The sequence below is a fragment of the Microtus ochrogaster genome (assembly GCF_000317375.1).
Source record: "Microtus ochrogaster isolate Prairie Vole_2 chromosome 14 unlocalized genomic scaffold, MicOch1.0 chr14_random_2, whole genome shotgun sequence".
Classification (NCBI taxonomy): domain Eukaryota; kingdom Metazoa; phylum Chordata; class Mammalia; order Rodentia; family Cricetidae; genus Microtus; species Microtus ochrogaster.
Genome location: NW_004949097.1, coordinates 12,224,688 through 12,239,382, shown reverse-complemented (window position 1 = coordinate 12,239,382; position 14,695 = coordinate 12,224,688). Strand labels below are relative to the sequence as shown.

Below are 14,695 nucleotides of genomic sequence, written 5' to 3'. Positions count from 1 at the left end.
ATCACAATCATATCCAGGAGCACACAGCCTTGAGATCAGGCCATATGCTGTCCACAACATCACAATCATATCCAGGAGCACACAGCCTTGAGATCGGGACATATGCTGTCCACAATATCACAATCATATCCAGGAGACACAACCACAAGCTTAGATAACAGAACGATGGCTTTGAAAGTGGTGCCTGTAAAACAATCATGCTTCAGACGGTGCAGGCAGCAGCAGGAGAGAGCACACGGGGAAGCAGAGCGTCCTGCGCATTAGCCTCTGCGTCAGGGACTGACTGACGGGTCTTTCAGCACGCCTGCCTCAGTGCACCTCAACTCAAAAGCAGACATACAGAGGAAGCGTGTAAGTTACCTTCTAGGATGAAGAGTCCTACCCGTGCCAGAACAGCAGGCTGGACCTGGAACCATCTCTCCTCTCCTCCTCCTCACTCCAGACTGACCCGACCCGACCCCTGCCCTCTTCCTTCTCCTCAGGCCAGACTGACCCCTCACAGCAGGTTTCCCACCGGGTGCTCAGTTAAGACCATGCAGCTTAAAAAGCATCTCTACACAGGTTAACCCGTAGAGCTGAAGGGCTAACAAAAAAGGCCCAGCAGAACCTGGCATAGCTCATTCACATCACTCAACTCAGTGTTTTTCCTAGGATTTAAGTCAACAAACCTAAAGAGCATGACTGAAAAAACAACTTTGTTTGTGGAATTCATACTAATTTAAACGTCATGATCTGTCTGCTTTAAAGGCCTGGTGGCAGGGAGGGATCTGGGGCTCCCTGCTGCCTCCAACTGAAGAAGGCTGGGGTGCTGGGGTGGTGGGGATGGCGGGGTGGCAAGATGGTGGGGTGGAGGGGATGGCGGGGGTAGCTCCACAGTTAGTCACAGCATTTACTTCTTAAATTACACATTCTGCTAACTGGAGAGAACGGCCATGCTGTTGCAGCACATACTTAACATAGCCTGGAAGGGTCTTGGCTCTGAAGAGAGCCTGTAATTCCAGGTGTAACAGCACAATGAGGTCAAGAGCCTGTTCACACGATCCTGCTGGGGACCGTCAAAGACACATTCTATTTGTTTCAGAAAACCTGATGAAAATAAAAGTACCTAAGTTTGGAATTTCAGATTTCACACCTACATTTCTAAATGTACCACCTTGCTTTTACCGCTATGAACCTTTGCCAAAGGGCCACCTTACTTAAGAAAATTTTCCTAATTCCTGTCTCCCAACTAAAACTGTTTGCTCCTCATTCCCGCAATGGTTAACCAAGACCTCCCACCTGCTGTCCACTCATGCCCATGGCTCACACTCTTCAGTTCTCCTGGGAAGTGCAGTCTCATTTGCTCGTCATAGCTTCAAGCCTTTATCTTTGGTGCCATCCTGGGTGACATGATGTCACAGGATGGCCCTGCTCTCTGCGCCCCGTCAGAGAGCAGCATCCACCCCCTTCCTGGCTGGTCCTCCAGCTGGGTCAGGCACTACAGCCCTCTGCTGTTGGAGTCTCTTCTTTCTCACCCACACGCTACAGGACAAGCTGATTGCTCCTCAACTGCCCAGCTGTGAGGTCAGTCAACTGATCATGCTGAAGAAATGGCTGGGCTATATCTGTACTGCTGGCCAAACTTATAATCTGTATTTCTAGCCACTTTCTAGGGATCCCTTCTAGAAGTGAAAATGACACCTTTCTCTTTCCTGCTCTCAATGTGCTCTGGTTAAACAGCATGATAAACCGACATTATTCTTTCTCTCCCTAGCTATGAAATCCCTCCTTAAAGCCCCAGAAACATCTACATTGTTTACTGCACCTATGACTCCCAGGTCTCCCAGACTGAAGGGAGAGTTGGGACCTTGTCCACAGTGCCACCCAAGTGGCCAGCCTACACAGAGATGAGCCCTTACTTTAATGAAAGTACTTTTGGACTTTAGATATTGACATTTGTCATGGGATCCTATGGACTCCCAGGGCTCACAGAGGCCAGTGATCCTGACCTTAAAGTCAGCCCTGTGCCTGTATTCCAGCTGGTCTCCAGACAACCTATGAAGGACCAACTGTACAACTTCTGGAAAGAGCGGAACATGTCTGTAAAGCAAGAGAGTCCATTTTTTGTCATACAAATAATTTAGTTTGGGGAACTTGAGTTGGCAAGTCACACTGCCAGTTAAACCCACTAAAACAACACACCTAATCTACTAGCTGGCATTCAATGAAAGAGCATTCTGTAAAACAAAAAGGTCACTGATATGAACTGCAGTGATCTGGGCCAATTTTTCCAGAAAATAAAATCAAATGATCAGCTGAGCGAGAGAGATTGAGTAAGAACTTAGGCTTTGCTAGCACAGAGGGAAGACAAATAACAGGACACCAGCAGAAGCCAGGCAGTTGCTTTCTATGCAGTTGACATGCTGAATCTTTCCCAGTAAGCCACGGCCTCGTGGTGACACACAGATTATTAGAAATGGGTTGAATCAAGATGTGAGAGTTAGCCAATAAGAGGCTAGAACTAATGGGCCAAACAGTGTTTAAATGAATACAGTTTCTGTGTGATTATTTCGGGTATAAGCTAGTGGGGCAGCTGGGATGACAAGCAGCCCACTTGTTCCTGTTACATTGGTCGGCTTGTGCACTAAACTGAAAATCCCTGATGTGAAAGGCTCTGAGAACTTAACAGAAGGACCCTGATCAAGCGGGCCATGAAGAAAAAGTCTATTAATCTTGCCTCCAACATTCACGGTGGCCTGATCACTTCAGCTTTGGAGCTATCTCTCCAAATATAAGGTGCAGATCTGTTTATCAGCAATGAAAGTTAGGAACTAAGTCAGGTGTAGACACAATGTGGCTAGCTGACGTTATCAAGGACCTAAATGAGGAAAGCCAACTCAGGAGGAGAAACAAGAAGGAACCAGCCCAACGCTCTGGGACCATAGCTCTCCTGTCCTCGCTGTGAAGACAGGGACTTCCAGGTGAGCACCATCAGGAGGACAGGCAGCCTGGGCCAAGAAACTCAGTGGAAGATTTGTTCATAAAATCCTGACTTAGAACAAAGCCTACACTCCTCAGGGCCACAGATACCTACCTTCATACCTCAGGGCAACACGGAAGACCTCCAGACCTGGGCCTGGCCACACCAGCACCCCAAAAGTGACTCTACTACACTTCCTCCCAATGTTACTCTACCCATCCAGTTTTGTGTATGTATCTAATTTGATTCTTGATTATCCTGGCTGATAATCAGACCTGGCACTTAGAGTTAGGGAAGTAAGTTCAGAAAGTAGAAGTGACATACCAAGACTATCAGCAATAAGTGCTGGAGATGAGACTGGAGGCAGCTGACATCCTGGACCAGCCTCACCATGTCCTCAGGCCATGGTAGACTTTTCCCAGCTTCCCACCACATTCACCCTCACACCACTACCTGACATTCCATTTCTCTTAGGACTCTGGTCTTTGGTGTGCGCTGTCTTCTAAATGACAAATATTTAACCACTTTCTTTACGGAGCTGACCAGGGCCTCACACATGGCACCTGAGCAAGTGTTCTACCACGGAGCGGCACACCCAGCCCAAGCCCTTTTTGGGGGCAGGGTCTTAATTCTGTAGCTCAGGTTGGACATGAATATGCTATGTAGTCTAGGTTGGCAAGTACGTAGAAGAGCCACCACCTTGTCCCAGCTCAGTCTACTGCGTGACGGAATCCTTGGTGTGAGCCACACCATCCAGCTCATCCTACTACGTGACAAAATCCTGGTATGAGCCACACTGTCCAGCTCACCCTACTGCGTGACAAAATCCTGGTATGAGTCACACTGTCCAGCTCAGCCTACTGTGTGACAGAATCCCTGGTGTGAGCCACACCGTCCAGTTCAGCCTCACTTCTGTTTCAAGTTCAGCTTTTGCTAAATGTAAGCTTCCAAAGATGTGGAGGTCCTTCTCTTTGTCAAACCAACTACCACAAAAACAGCTTCCTCACCACAAGGTGTGCCGTGAGCGTGCGCTGAGTAAACACAAACAGCCTTAAACAAATGTACTGAACACGTTCATTCTCATCCGACCTCAACATTTCTCAGGGTAAAACTGGAATAAACAATAATGCCCAGTGTTTTCATCAGTAAGCTCGCTATCAACCAAAGGTGAACAAGCTTTAGGAGAAGGCCGCCCTTGCCCCAGGGCTGGAATAGTACTCCTCACCCCGTGCCAGCCACTTTCCCAGGCCCCCAGGCACACAGAAACAGCAGACGCAGAGCAGGACCTCTGTTTAGCCTGTGCTGCACCCTGCTGCTTGAGACTCCTCCCAGCTTGAGTGCACTTTCCCTGCCTGCCCTGCCCCCACAGGGAACAGCTGGAGATGAGAAGGGCTTTCCTTGCACACCCACCTCATAGCACTCAGAGGCTCTGTGAGGGGACCTGAGCTGAGCTACTACAGCACTGCCAGCATCAAGGTCACACAGCTAGGACCTGTCCCTCAGCTCTCCTGCACTATCTGACAGAGGAAGCTCTTCACTCAGGCTTCCTCCAGCAGGGTAGGCTCTGCAGGCTGCAGGGCTCGGCCCATTAGACAGTGGGTTCTCTCCTCCAGCTCCAATCTGTGCCCTCCTTCCCTCCCACACCATCAGGAAGTTACAGAGCACACTGGCAGTGATGCTCAGCAGAGCCCTCCTGCTGCCAGGCTGCCTTGGCTGCCCCTGATCCCCACACTAGCTGAGCTCTCAGACGCTGCCTGTCATAAATCTTTAGGTCGACTTCAAATGCAGACCTTGGGATCACGTGGTTTCACTTCCAGATGGCACCTTTCCTCACCCTCATCCACAGAGGAAGCTGTGCCAACAGAACATGAATTATTTTAGTCGCTTAGCGCTCCTATGGGAACAAACAAACACACACTATGGCTGCTGGTTTATAAACAACAGAAAGTCGCACTTTCATGGTTTCTAGGAATAAGATTGGAGGTCAGGGAGGCGCCCACTTTCTGGGTAACAGCAGCGTCCTCCTGTGCTGTGTCCTCACGCGATAGAGTTAACTCTCCCATAAGAACATAAAGGATCCGCCTTCACAACCTGATCACTTCCCAAACCTCAGCTCCTCACATCTTGGGTGGTGTGTGTGTGTGTGTGTATGTGTGTGTCTGTATGTGTGTGTGACCTCTTGGGTGGTGTGTATGTGTGTGTGTTTGTCGGACCTCATGACAAGATTCTGAGGAGGTACAATCACTCAAGTCCTAGCAAGTCACCCTCCCCTCCAGAACCTGTGGAACACTGAGAGCAGGTTAGCTTACAGACTCACCTGAAATTAATCCTCTATCAGTTTACTTGGATAACATTGTATTTAAAGGACGCAGGAATGAGAGAATCTGGGGATCAAACTCCCGAGAGAATCCTGTCCTGTCCCCAGCACACACATGCTCCCAGCACATCTGTTTTGGTATAGCCCCACTTGTTCTCTCTATTCCCTTTCCTATGTCCCATGGTCTAGTCTAACTGGCAACTGAGTCTACACATGTATAAACTTTCCTTTGTCTCTTTTAAGAAACAATTCTGGGCTGGGAATATAATCGGGTGGTAGAGCACATGTCTGTCCCTGAAGCCCTAGGTTCAATTCCAAGCACGCAAAATAAAACAACCAATCGACCAACAAATAAAACAATCCCACAAATAGTAAATTTCTTCAATTATAAAATATACATTCATTACAGAAAAATTGGAAAACAATAAAGAAACAGGATTAAAAGTCATTAATAATATGAGTGTGCACTCTACAATGGCACAGAGTAAGTCACATGACCCAATATAAGACACCAGGCACCAAGGAGTGCAGTAAGATTTTTTTTTTAAATGAAAAATGGTCAAAAGAGTGGGATACGCTAGAAGTCGAAGCCTGGGGATCCTGCAGATGCTGCTGGCGTCCTGTTTCTTCGTCAGGCACTTGCTGCACACTCTGCTTGAGACGAGACAGTGAATTCATTCATCAAACAGCTGCCTGCACTGACATCCTGGGTAGATGCCCAGCACGGTGGGACGCTGCTTTCTAGAGGGTCCTGGTCTAGCAGGGAAGACAGCAGGACCCGGACCTGGAGCCTCAGTCCTGAACCTGCACATCTCAGTGGCAGGCAGGACCAGAGAACACTCCGAGAACAGGGAAGGCTCCCCTGGGTGGCGCCTTCATGGTCACTGTCTATGGGTGTGCGAGCTGCTGCATTTAAGACATCTTTCTGAAGTGTTTTAAAAGCACTGTTTAACACTGTTCTGTTATCTCTGACTTTGTAAAGTCACAGTGTAGCTCTGTGCTAATACAAACACGATTATGACAGAAACAAGGGAGCTAAGAGGAACAGCTGGGGAACAGAGAGCCCTTCTGGTTTTCTCTCTCCCCTCAGTCACCACTCCTCTCAGAGCGGGAAGGTCTAGCTGACCCTTCTAGAGCCAGGATGAGCTCCAAGCAGTAATGATGAATTAGGGCACAAAGAGAGAGACTCTGACATCCTTGCGTTTAGAATGTGTGGAACAATAAACACTGCCAAACGTGGAAATGTGGCTCGTGTGAGTTCAGGGGCCAGGAAAACTGCCCCAGAACAGAAAGGCTGGCCACAGATGAACGCACCAAAACCCGAAGTGCAGGAGGCCCGGAGTGAATCTGGACATCAGGGACTACTTAGGGGCTCCGCGGGGCCAGAAAGAAACCATGAAGAGGCCTCTGGCCTCCAGAGACTCTCACAGACAAAGCACCTCACTTTAGAAAAGAGTACTCCACAGAACATCCACAGCAAGGGCACCACTGGCTAGGGAGCTTCAAAGAGCCTACTTACACTCCTTGAACTGCAACAGGGGACTGCGAGCTTAGAGCCTGTGTAATCACTTTGAACCTAGCAACAAATGAGCCAAAAGAACCCCTTAGAAGTTCAGCTGTTTGAAGTGGAGAGCTTCCCAAATTCCCACACAAAGGACTATGAGAAGTAGGCATGCACATGGCATGGAAGGAAGACTGACTCTCAGGGAACCGAGCACTCCTGCAAGAGAGAAGCCGGCCAGGCTGGTGGTAAGGCTACTACTGCACAGACGCGGGCAGAACCTTTTATTCGCGTGAACAAACAGCACATCGTATGAGGCATCACTGCAAAAGACACCTTAGTGAGAGCTGTTAGGCACATGGATGAGGGATAGGAAGGCAGGGCGGAAGAGAGCCAGCTGTACAAGGTCTGATGTGACTGATGTGACGACCTGCACACATGATTCTGACTGTGGCCAGCTGGTGAGGAGTGCCGGTTTCACAGTGCCCCGCCCCTTGCTTTTCCTACCTGTCAGGGTCAGGCTGCCTGCACCTTCTGTCCTCAGCTGATGGACACCCCCTGAGGAGTGAGGGGCTGTGCTGCCTGTCACCTGGCACCACTCACGCAAACACGCACTTTCTCTTCTAGTACCTTCCTTGAGCAGTTACTCAATAAAATGCAAAATAAAATGAGAAATAAAAATAAAAAGGGGAAACAAAAGGTAAAACTAAAAAGCGAAAATGAAGGCAACGATTTGGAATGGAGACAGAGAAACGGTAGATCACCACTGCAAGAAATACAAAGCATCTGAACTAGTGTGACTGCATTCTTGTAACAGTAGAACTTCTTGTTTAACAAAAATAAAAAATAAAATAAAATGAAGGAAACTTTGAGTAGGGAAGGTTTCCATAAGGTCACAGAAAAGAGACCAAGAGTGTTATTAAAATAGCGCAAACATGCTATCAAGAACTGGATTCGGCTTCTTTCATTCGGCAATGGATAGCCACTGACGAGTAGACAATCGATTTTAGAGACAGGTCAAGGAAACCTTATTAGACAAAAATCCCCTAATAAATAATGTTGGAACAACTGGGTTACTGTGTGTAGAAAATGAACCTGGACCCATAGTGCACACTGTATAAAAATGAACTCAAAATAGACCATAGGTCTAAATCTAAAGGCTGTTGCTATAAAACTTGGAAAAAAAGCACAGGAAAAGACAGTTCTGACTTTGGGTTAACAAAGATGTGTTGAATACTACATTGTAGAACACAATCCACAAAAGAAAACAGTCATAGGTTGCACTGCATGGAAATATAAGACCTCCAGTCTTCAAAGGTGCCCAGGAAGAGAGGAAAAGGCAGCCGCAGACTCAAACACGTTTGCAAAGCACCTATTTGGTGAATAACTGTACCCAAATACAGGAAACCTCTCAAATCTTAAATTCAATCTTAAAACACAGTAAGAACGTGGAAAGGGTTGGAAAGATGGTTCAGAAGTCAGTGCTTTCTACTCTTGTAGAGGATCTGGGTTCAGTTCCCATCACCCACATGGTGTCTCAATCTGTAACTCCAGTCTCAGGGTATCTGACATCCTTTTCTGGCCTCAGAGGGCACCAGGCATACGCGTGGTACACAGACATACATGTAAGCAAAACACTCACACATATAAGATAAAATAAAAATAAATTTAGAGATGTTCAATATCAATTATCAGATAAGTGTCAATGAAAACCACCAATGAACACCCCAAACACTTAATGAAAAATACTAATCATAACAAGTGCCGTAAGAAAGGTATGAGTGTGCGCGCACACACTGATAAGGAAAATGGTGTTACACACCTGCTTATTTCCCCTCCCTCTCCCTCCCTCCCTCCCTCCCTCCCTCCCTCCCTCCCCTCCCTCTCCCTCCCTCCCTCCCTCCCTTCCTCCCTCTCTCCCTCTTTCCCTCTCTCTGGAGGTGGGTGGAGGTCCAGAGGGTCAGTTCAAGGCCAGCCAAACACCGCAAAGCAGAAGCAAAACAAACATGAAATGGTGGAATCTGCACAGAAAATACTTTGGTAGTTTCTTTAAAAGCTCAGCTCATATAATGAAAGGAAATCGCCCAGAGGTCCAACAGAAGAATGGGTATGCATACAGCAACAAGGCCCAGCAGTAGATGTGTCTATCTGGGTTGTCTGTTTGTGCTTGAGAACTGCCCTTGGTATCCCAGCCTGGACTCGGGACTTGCTAAGTAAAGGAGGATGACCTTCAATTTCTAATCTTCCTGCTTCTGCCTCCAGCTGCTGGACAGAGTCACCCAGCACAGTTCATAGAGTACTGGAGTCCAGGCTGGACAAGCACTCTACAATGAGTTACACCCCAGTCCTACTGCTAAACACACCACTATGAGTGAGTCCCAGACAACCATTCTGAGGGAGACAATACACCCATGATTCCGTCTCAGAGTCTAGAAACTCGGCCTTCTGCCATACAGGGAGGATGGAGAGGGGACGCACTGTTAGAGAGAATGAGACACTTGGGGAGGACAGTGGCTATGTCCCTTATGCTGGTGGTGTTGGGGACTTCCAGACCTGTGTCAATGCCTATTAAAACTGCAGCTAGGCATATGCAGGTTAGTTCATGACAATTTTATCCTACAAAATAATTTTTTGCTTAAAAAATAAATATAAGGCTGGCAAGATGGCTCAGTGGGTACGGGTGCTTGCCACCAAGCCTGAGACCCGAGCCTGGACCCACACGGAAGGCGGGCAAAGACTCCAAATTGTCCTCTGATCTCCACATGCGAGACACCCCCACTCACACAAAGCAAACAAATAAATAATGCAGTAATACATTTAAAATAAGTAAATAAATACAAGATGTTATTGCACAGTTAAAGATACGGAAGATAAAATACAAATAAACTACTTTGTTTCCCAACAGATTCTAATGTATCCAGTAACTGAACCTCTTGCAGGAATGGCCAAACTCTAAGAATTAGATCTAACCTAACCTATTCCCCAATGACATCTCTATTGCGGAACTGCACAGAATATATATTCTGCTATATTAAACAAAAATAAATTCTTACTTTTTTGACTAATGTCTATGTAGTAAAGGAATCTAATTTTCGGTATCTATATTTACATTTGCAAGGATCATTTAATCTTAACTGATTTCCCAATAATAAAATTACTACAATTAAGGATAAATTTGATTCAGCACTCAGAAGCCAATGATAATTAACAAGAAAGACAAAGTATACATCCACATGAATATAATCTGGAAGAAAATGATTACAACTTGCCTCTTGTTACGACCTATATCTATATGATTTCTTTTCAAACCAGAGTAAACTACATGCTCCTAAGTATGCTACAATGCTCAAACTTGGACAGCTCTCAAGTAAATGAGGTTGAGCTTGGCAACAACACCTGAATGTATAAAACATACAAACAACTAAATCAAGCTATAGCTGACATGAGAGCTGGGAAATCAAAGGTAATAAATAATATCAGTACCAAGACACCCCAGGCAATTGTCCAAGTTCATCTAGGTAGCCAGTAGGCATATATACCTAAGGGACCAAGAGTAACAAAGGTGCCCAGCCACAATAATGGCTACACTGGTGATGCAAATGTCCTGGGCCAAGAGACCCAGCAGGAAGCAAGTCACGTGCCGGGCCCACCCCAAAATCCATTCCTGTTTTTTTCGTGCAGGTAAGTCTTGGTCTCAATATGCTTGCACTAAGATAAAGCAAAAGACCCTGCTACAAAAGGCATACCTCTGTCTTTAATGGAATAAAAGGACCAGTTTCTCTGAATACAGTGAAGATCTGAAAACCTAAGGGTCCTTTTCCTGACTAAGTCCAGGTCAGCCACACCCTCCTCTTGAGCCAGCACGTGACTAGGTGTGTAATCTCTCTTGTTCCTCACCCCAGGAGTGCCCAGAGGGAGAGCTGGAGGCCCTGTGCAGAGGAGTCAGTTAGGAAGAGAGACAGTGAACCCACTGAGGGACAGAAGGAGGCTGGGATTACACGTCTAAGGGTGAGAGCAGGAGGCAATGTGTGAGCAGTAACATGATTGCATGGACACCTCTGGGCCGCAGGACACCGAGTCAGGACCGTGTACAGAGCAGCCACATGACAAAACACCCAGCCAAACACCCAGAGTTGCTTTAAGCTTCTTTGGCCATGGAAGGTGTGTCTCCTTTTGCTTAAACAAAGGAAACGAGAACTTCCCCACCTCTAGGTGGCTCCTGTGGCTCCTCTCCAGACTGTCAGGACAGATGGCATGCTGGAACACCACTGTGCATCCTTAGACCTGGCCTGCCTTTTCCTACAGTTGTTTCCCCAACTGTCCTTGAACATCTGGCACTGAGCGGCCAACATCATCTGTCTGGCATACAACCACGTGATACTGTGTAAACATATGGCACTGTAAAATTATTTCCATTCTGCAATCCTGTGCTAATAAAAACTAATTTTAATGTTGTAGTTAGAAAAGTGGAACGTACCACAGAGAATCACAAGGACAACGTTAATTAGATGTTATCTCAATATATTTGATGTGGGCTTCCCCTCTGTATGCTATGAATATGTTTTATTACCACTGGTTAATAAAGAAGTTTTGGTGGCCACATATATTACCATGCATTTCCTAAACACCACAAGTGCATTATTTTTCTTGATATTTGTACTTAGGCTGTTTCAGATCACACAGCTAACACTGTTTGGAACATAGTAGGGCTGGTTTGGCTTTTCTGTCACAAAACATAAACATAACAGCGATAAGGACCATTGAAGCATGTATGTGCTGGGTGTGATGGCATCCGAGTGCTTTAATCCCAGCATTCGGCAGACAGAGGCAGGCCGATCTCTGTGAATTCGGGGCTAGCCTGGTCTACGTAGGGAGTTGCAGGCCAGCCAGGACCAACCATACAGTGAGCATAAACAAGAAATGGACACTAGACCAGCAGCTATTTACTGCGCACTGCTATGTATACTAGGGACTGGGGAGAGAAGCAGGCACTATTGCTGCCCCCAGGGAAGGGAGGCTAAACAATACATGCAGCATATTATGAATTGTGGTGAATAAGAAGGATGCCTGACTGTCCTTGTAGGAGAAAATAGGTCGGGTCTAACAGACATGATGATGGTGGCCTTCTCAAAGAGAACCTCCAGCAGAAAGGGTACTGGAGCTGGCACCCAAAGGTGAGAAGTTATTCAAGGCTGGGGAGATGCAGGTGAGGGGCAGGAAAGTCTGCTGGGGATGGGCATCTTACTCCCAGGATCACGCCTTTCTTGGGAATCCTGAAGGTCTGAAAAAAGCAAGTGACTTTTTTCTTCAGACTATTGGTAAGCAAACAAGCAGGAAGAGGCAATGCAGGCCACTGGACTAAAGGAGGACAAGAGTGGCCTGACCCAAACGTCAACACAGTGGACTAAAAATCAGATGGCTTTGGAGGAGACTTCACAGAAAAACATCCCAGCACCGTGCGGTCAATCTCTTGGAGGGCAGAAGAGTGCAATGAGCCAGGCAACAGGCTCGGAGGGACAAGTTTAGCAGGTGAGGGCGAGTGTGACGTCTGGATGGCCATAAAGTAAGTTCTAGGGACACAGGAGATGCTGCCATTGCTGACTACGATGTGGCAGGCACATCAGGGGCTCCGCTCACAGCTGACCTGTTAGCAGTGGTGACCCTGGTTGTGAAGACAGACGTGAAAAGGATGTGAATACAGGTGACAGAGCTGGAGGGGCAGAGCCCCTCCCTTAATTCCCTGGATGCTGACAAGCCTGGCTAGCTGCTACAAGGCATCTCTCCCAGTCCGCAGAACACCAGGTACTATGTCTACATCTGGAATTCGGAAACCTACACAGGACTGGAACAAAGTAACCTCCGTGGAGAGTGAGTAGTTGGCACATTATTCATGATTCCTAAGCGGCCCCACTCCACCTCCACCTAGAAGGAAACCTGCCAAGTTTTGACACGTGCAAGTTATCTGGGGTCTCAACGTTTTATAAACTAACAAAACCATTTGCCAAAATTAACTACAACGAAAAGAACAACGACATCCTGCAGCAAACAACAGTTTTACTCCCAAGTTGTTATATACAACAACAGCAGACCCAATGAGAAGTAGGAAACCCTGAGGAATTAATCACTTCTCAGAATGCAAGGCATTCAGGTCAAGCACTATACACACCTCTGAACACAAAAGGCTACGAAAAACCAAGCACCAAGGATTCCGATTTTAAAAGTCACAAGCTTAAAAAAAAAATGCAAAGAACACAAAGATGCAAAGAAAAATGACACCACGATCCTGCAGAATTTTAAATTTGCAAGTTTCAAATATTTCTTAAAAAATGCAGCACCGGAAACTGTGACCCCTGTAATGACCTGGACACCTCTGTAACTGCTTTTCTGCCCAGGTCACTAACTGAAACCTTTCCCGTGTGCACAGTCCTGGCCTGGCTCCCTCTAGGGGCTCTCCACTGTGTCCCCAAGCTCCAGAAGCCCAGAAACAGGGCTTGACCACCTACGAGGATCTCAGTCCATCACGGCCAATTGAGTCTAGTACGGAAAGTACCATCTTGAGCCGCTTAAGGGGGAGGGATGAGTGATGGATTTTTGAAAAGATTTAATCACCTACATTGCAAATTATGCTGTGTTGCATCTGATCCTTCAGTAGAAGAATGATCAAACTGTTCAGTCTTCTTAAATGGAGTATTGGCCATGTGTAATTTTGAGGTTTGTGGGAAGTTCCCCGTGGAAATAAGTAAAATCACAGGAACCATTAATGTGACCACTGAAAGATAAAGCACAAACCACTTCCCAAACTGATAGTGCAGTTGTCCGGAGCCTTGATTCCTGTATTCACCAGCACCTCCCCCTGCAGTGGACTGACAGACTTTCAGGACTGCCTCAAGCAAAGGATGGGTTTAAAAAAAAAAAATAGCACCAGGAAACCTGCTGGTTCTCTACCTCCATCACGATCCAAACCCCTGGCAGCCACAGATGAAAGACTTCTAAAAGAGAAGAAAAACTCCCTTAACCCCCACCCCCCAACACACACCCTAAAACTGAGCAGAAAAGCAGAGGTCGCTATGTATTTTAAATGCGTCCCTGGGACAAAACAGATCTCATGAAAAATCGCTGAGCCCCAATCTAAGTCCCTAAGTGTTCCTGCGTCCCTGCTGTCAGCGGGTTGGAGGGGGATTTTTTTTTTTAAACGCAAGGCTTTGATGTGTTGGCAGGGCTGACCTCATGAGCTCAAGTCAGCTTGGAAACGTGCCCCGCATATTTCCTTCTCTACTTCCAAAGATTAGGACCAATACTGACCTGCAATTCGATGCTGGGAAAGTAGTGGTCGGGCAACCCCGGGCGGCTCGGCGGTGCAGAGACAACGCAACACCCAGGCGGCAAGCAAGCCGGTCTCCGCCGCCCACCGCCGGGCCGCAGCGGCCTCGCACGCCAAGCTCACGACCCATGAAGTTGAGCCTCCCTGCGCCTGGCCCTCTGCAAGTTTCCAGGGTTCAGAACGCGGCGAACTTTGCTAGCCCCCTCTAGGCGGCTCGGTTCCCCGGAGGGGCTGCCTATCCGGGAGGCTGAGCAAGGAGGCACGGTGGCCACGGTTCAGACAAAATGCAAAAACCTACCAACGGCCACTTTTCCTTTTCCAGAGGGAAAGCTCTCCCTCCAGGCGAGCATCCGATTTCCATCTGGAGAGGCGGGGAACCGCAAAGGGTCAACCGTGCATTTCCCTTCCCCTCAAAAGTGGCCTCTAAACTCGTTCACCAAGGACACCGGGAGAGAGGCGACCCCGGGCGGGCAGCACCAACTTTTGGGCGGCGGAGCGAGGGCGCGGGGGTGACAGCGGGGCCGCGGGGGGCGCGGGCCGGGAAAGTTCTACTTACTGCGCGTCGCAGCCCGTCCCGCCGTCCGGGTGCACGGCCCG

General features: G+C 47.6%; 1 protein-coding gene across 1 annotated transcript in view; it reads right to left on the bottom strand.

Annotated features, from left to right (window-relative positions):
- The window catches only part of Rassf8 (Ras association domain family member 8), an 80,227-nt gene extending 65,532 nt beyond the window's left edge, over positions 1 to 14,695 (bottom strand). Inside the window, exon 1 of the mRNA XM_005364595.3 lies at positions 14,655 to 14,695. The gene's annotated coding sequence lies outside the window, so the exon portion shown is untranslated. The remainder of the gene's footprint in view (positions 1 to 14,654) is intronic.